A 6275-nucleotide genomic window follows, 5' to 3' on the forward strand; every position below is an offset into this window, starting at 1 on the left:
ATATAGTTTATAAATGTATCACTGGTTTTTATCCAAATTAAGTAAGGATAAATTACAAAAATCTGCTCTGAAATTTGTATTCTTACTATGCGTAAAAACACAGAAATATTAGTTCTAATCAAAGTTTTTGTTGACAAGTGAAAACTTTTACTTTGAAATAAGTAGATCTGGAATATAGAAGTTAAGATTTTGGTCCAAGCACATATTTTGTTTTAATGTAAAAATAAAAACTACATTTTAAAAAGAACTAATGGTTAAGTCATTTTACTCACCCTCTCAAACATGTAATATTTTTTTCTTAAAATAGTTGAAAAACAGCTTATCCGAAATTTGATTTTATAAAAAGAGAAATGAAAACATTCTTGGATGTATTTGAGTCAAGCAGTGGCTGCCTTCAAATAACATGGTAAGTAACCTTTGTTTAATCCTAATGACTCGAAATTCAGATCACATCACTTATGAAAGAAGACTGATACAGAACCCTACATTTAAATTTCTACTAATTTTATAAAGAAAAAATATCTTGACTTATAGATTAGCATGAGTTATCTTTTGTATCAATGGTTAACCATTTTCATTATGTCAAAGATCTACAAAATAATAACATATCATAATAGTCTTATATATAAGTACAGCAACAAATATAGTTTTACAAATAAAACATTTTCAAAGGCTGAAGAGAAAATACATGAAATGGTAAAAGCAATAATGCTTAAGTCAAACAGAATTGGTTTTAATTCCTAATCTGTTACTTTCTAGCACATGTATATTAATTTCTCTAAAAATCAGCTTTTGTAGGTGTAAAATGGGAGAGAATAAGTTATTAGATAATGTTTTTAACAAAAAAAGACAAATGGACATAAAGGATGTACACAGTATCTGACATACATTATTGTTGTTAAGAGCCATCAAGTTGGTTTCTGAGGAGCAGCTGGTGGGTTTGAACCACCAACTTTGTGGTCAGCAGTCCAATTATCCTGCAGCATCACATCAGGACTCCATCTGATATATATTCTTGTTGTTGAGTGCCATCGAGTCAATCCCAACCCATAGCGACCCTGTATAGGGTTTTCCAGGAGTGATTGATGCGGTTGAACCACTCACTTTGTGATTCAAATGACTCTGCAGTCCAGCGCATTAACCCACAGCATCACACCAGGACTCTATCTGATACATGTTGTTTCTGTTAAGTGCCGTGGAGTCGGTTCTAACTCATAGCGACTCTGTACAGGGTTTCTGAGGCTGTAAATCTTTTCGGGAGCAGAAAGCCTCATCTTTCTCCGGCGGAGCGGCTGGTAGTTTCGAACTGCTGACCTTGAGATTAGTAGTGCGATTCGTAACCACTATGCTACCAGAGTCCCTTCCATCTGATACAAAGTATCCAGAAAACAATCAATATACTGAGCAGTAACTTACTTTGGGGGTACCTAACTGAACCTACTTTATTACATAAGATTTAATCATTATACAAGAACTTGTTTATTCTAAGAATTGTGAAAAAACAAAAATGGGGTTGATAGAATTGGGGAGGTATTCTCCAATGATGTACAATTTATATTACAATAACAATGAGGCAGAGTATCACAAATAATCCATTTGTTAAAGATTCAAGTCTCCTAATACACTACTTTTATTCTGTTTTGTTACTTTACTACCCATTTGTTCTATAGTTACTTTCCAAACTATAATTCAGAAAACTTTAAATGTGTTTTATTTCCTTATGAATTTTTGAAGAAAATTCTCAATTGCCTAAAATACCAAAAAAGTCTAGAAAAATTATGCACACAAAAAACGAGTTTTATGTGATGTACTAAAATTCAAAACTCAGTATCTACTGATTCATATTGTCCCTATAGGACAGAGTAGAACTGCCCGGTACGCAGAGTATCCAGAGGGCTAGACAAGCTTTATGCAAGTACACAGCCTCGTCTTTCTTCTGCAGAGCAGCTAGTGGATTCAAACCACCAATCTTTCAGTTAGTAGTTGTACACTTAACTCACTGTGCTAGCAGGACTTCTGTTCTAGAATGAAGATGATCTTCAAGCAATTTATTCAGTATATACTATTTTCATACTTCTCCCATTTCAAGCCTTAAATATACCAATCTCTTAATTTTCTGTGACCCCATATGTTACATTACAGGAATGATAAAAGAATACTATAGTTTAACAGAAAAATTATGCTGTAGTGTATTGTCTAAGTGTTTAGTCCCCATTTACAAAATTTCAAATACCAGTTTAGAACTATCAAACTCTCAGTTTATCAGCACTGTCCACTATTAATTCTATGAAAATTTTCTGTAATTTTTACTCATACTAGTCAGAGCCAGGCAGGGCTGCCCAATGGGTATTTTAAATGACAGAAAACAGATGTGGGTGATACAAAAATGATAGGACTTCCAGCAAGGTCCTCAACTTCTGAATCTCTGAATGTCCTTTACTCCTCTTCTAAAAACAAAATCCTTATCACCCTTCTTTGAATCAGGACTGTAGGGAACTGTGTAAGAAAATATATGACCGAGCTCAGAAAATGGCACAGTGCTATATATGCAAGGTAGCATCAACAGAGTTTTCTGTAACATTGAATTTGTTTAAAAAGAATAGTCTTTTAGGGAGTAATGTAACAGAAAGTTATTATGGGACATACCAGAAAAAAATCTGTAACAATTAACCATGTGCTTTGGATAAAGTCTGAAAGCAGTATTTTAAAAAATACATTGATACTTCTCCTACTATCATTTAAGAACAAGAATTGGACGCTGACCTAAGAAAAGCCAAGTTAAAATTTCAGTCACATTTTCTATAGCTATAATGCTCACTTGAATGTGGTTTTTTTTTGTAGTGTAGTAAAATTTATTTTATTTATAGCTTTTGTTCTAGCTTATCCAGGTAGTTAGTTAACCCTTGTCTGAGAATTGTTACTGTTGCTTTTCACTGTCAAGTCAGTTTTGACTCACAGTGACCCTGTATAAGGTTTCTGAGGAGTGACTGGTGAGCTTGAACTGCTAACCTTGAGTTTCAAGCCAACCTTACAGTCCAGTAGATTAACCCGCTGTGCTATACCAAGACTCCTCTCTGAAAACAGTTATAGGAGGAAACTTTTTCTCCCACATTTTTTAAAAATTCTAGAGTTTTCTAAATTAAATTCTACACTAAAACTGTTGTTAAGTGCCGATGAGTCGGTTCTGACTCATACCAATCTTGTATTAAGGTGTCCGAGGAGCAGTTGATGAACTTGAACTGCTGACCCTGCAGTTCTAACTGACCTTGCAGTCCAGTGCATTAACCCAAAGTGTCATATATAAGAAAAAGTTTAACATTTAATAGGATATAATAAAGTTTCTAATTTTTATTTTTTTTATTTTACACATAGTTATCAAAATACTGTTATCTCTAAGTCACTTGGTAAATGTAAAACTAGACAGATGACTGGTTAGGTATATAGAAATAGATTTGGAAGTCCTAATCTAGATACAGGTGATAACTGAAGTCACAAAGGGAGAAAGTGGATCTAGACCATACTTATTAACAGACAGGGAATGAGAGAATACTGAATGACAATGATTTGAAAATTACAAATAGAATCAATACACTAGAGAAGTGTGTCCTTTCACACACACAAAAGCATAGTCAGTAAACACAGAAGCAAAAATAAAGATTGGGTTTGACTGGAAAATGTGTAGTGGATTTTAAGTGATAATTTTGGTTAATAATAAGGTTGGATAAGACAGCAATGGATAAAAGGAAAACTAAGCAGTAATGAGACTAATTAGTATATTTCATACATTTAAAATGTTCACTCAGGAAAATCTGGAGATGATGTTTATGAAAGCTAAAGGGAGACCTGAGTGTGTTTAAAGGCAGATGGGAGGCTTCAGTAGCTATAAATAATTAAGTATGTTGTTGCTGTTAAGTATCATTGAGTCGGTACTGACTCATAACAACCCTGTATAGGGTTTTCAAGGAGCAGCTGGTGGATTTGAATTGTTTATCTTATGGTTCACAGTGCAGTGATGATCCTACAGTGCCATACCAGTATGCTTTATATTTGAGAGAAGCAGACTTATAAATAGGTATGGTCCAGACTTAAGTTAGGCACTTGGGGGTGGGGATGTGGGGGAAGACTTGAATTCTGTCACTACGAAACAGAAAAAAAAATGAATTGCAAGCCTCAACCTTTTTTTTTTTTTTTGAGCTATGAATTTTAAATTACTATTTATTGTCCAGCAACCCCTTGGCCCAGTGATACATATTTAAAAAGTACTTTAGAACTTATTGAGTGAAAAAGGTGAAAAGTTCAAATTTAAAAAACATTGAAAATGTAAAACAACAATGTTATTAAGTTAATAATTTACACTTGAAAACAATTTAAAATAAAATAAGAAGTAACCAACTTTTAGATCATATTTATGCAATGTGCAAAGTTATTAAATTTTTACAGTACAATACTGACTTTGATAGAGCCATCATCATTTAATGATTTAATGAGAGCTTGAGTAATTTCAGTAAAGAACTAATTCCAGCCTCTACAACATTCAAAACACTGATGATTTCAGTACCTTATGGGGCCAAAAACAAGGGTCTTCACAATTCTTTAGTATGAAAAACATTAAAAAAGTAGATCCTCAGTAACTCTAAAAATGTGTTATTTTAAATCTACCTTATGTCAGATGTAATATGTAACTGAACCCCATTCACAACCTATAGATTTATAGATTTCTTTTTTTTTTTTTTTTTAGGCAATTTAATTTAGAATCGGTATCACTTATTTGACATTTATTAAAGCTATATAAAAGCCATGCACATTCTATTTATAATATTGTATATTAAATGACTACTTTTGAAGATCACACAAAATTATAATGGACATGAAACACATTATTCGGGAATATTGTAAAACTTTCGGTATAGGATTTTTCAAAAATTATTTTGGTTTATAGGTATAGAATTTCTCAAAATTTATCTTGGTTTATTAGTATTATGTAAATGTTGACATAAAATGTTGTTGTTAGGTGCCATCCAGTTGGATCTGACTCATATGACCCCGTGTACAACAGAACGAAACATTGTCTGGTTCTGTGTTCTCTTCACAACTGTTGCTATGTTTGAGCCCACTTTTGTAGCCATTGTGTCAATCCCTGTTGTTTCTCTCCTCTTCTTTCACTGATCCTGACATCCTTTTCTAGAGACTGGTCCCTTCTGATATAACATCCAAAGTACATGAGATGAACTCTTGCCATCCTTTTTCCTAAGATACATTCTGGCTATACTTCTTCCAAAGCAAGTTTGTTAGTTCTTCTGGGAGTCCACTGTATATTTATTATTCCTCACCAACAACGTAATTCAAATGTTTCAATTCTTCTCCCATCTTCCATATTCATTCTCCAGTTTTAGCAGGCATATGAAGCCATTGAAAATTCCATGATCTGGGTTAGGCACACGTTAGTCCTCAAAGTGACATTTCTGCTTTTAACTCTTTAAAGAGGTCTTTTGCAGAAGATTTGTCCAATGCAATACAACATTTGATTTCTTGACTGCTGCTTCCATGAGCATTGACTGTGGATTCAAGCAGAATGAAACATTTGACAATTTCAGTCTGTTTTCCATTTATCTGATGTTTATTGGTCCAACCATAAGGATTTTTGTTTTCTTGATGTAGAAGTGTAATCCATACTGAAAGCTTAGTTTTTGATCTTCATCAGTTAAGTGCTTCAAGTTCTCTTCGTTTTTAGCAAGAAAGGTTGTGGCATCTTCATAGCGCAGGTTGTCAATGAGTATTTCTCCAATCCTGATGCTGCATTCTTCTTCAGGTAGTCCAGTTTCTTGTACTATTTGCTCAGATTACAGGTTGACTAATACAGTGAAAGGGTACACGTTTCCTTTCCTTATTTTAAACTATTCAGTATGTCCTTGTTCTGTTTGAAGGACTGTGTCTTGATCAACTATCAGGTTCCACATGAGCACAATTAATTTGAAGTGTTCTGGAATCCCCATTCTTTGCAACATTATAAAACTGGCAATACATGTAAATGAGTGAAATGCCAACAAATGAAAAGCTGAAAGATTTTAGCTAAAGGTTAAAATATCAGGTAGTTGAAATATTACCATGTAACAATGGGAATTTATAAAATAGGGAAAAAGTTATCCTTTAAGTCTTCCATGAATAATAGACTCCCAGTAATTTCTACAAAAACATTCAGAAATAAAGTTTTCAAATTACATGCATCACCAAAATGATATTTTCAGTAGTAACTGGAGCTATGAATTTTAAATTAC

Source organism: Chrysochloris asiatica, unplaced genomic scaffold (genome assembly GCF_000296735.1).
Source record: "Chrysochloris asiatica unplaced genomic scaffold, ChrAsi1.0 scaffold00010, whole genome shotgun sequence".
NCBI lineage: Eukaryota > Metazoa > Chordata > Mammalia > Afrosoricida > Chrysochloridae > Chrysochloris > Chrysochloris asiatica.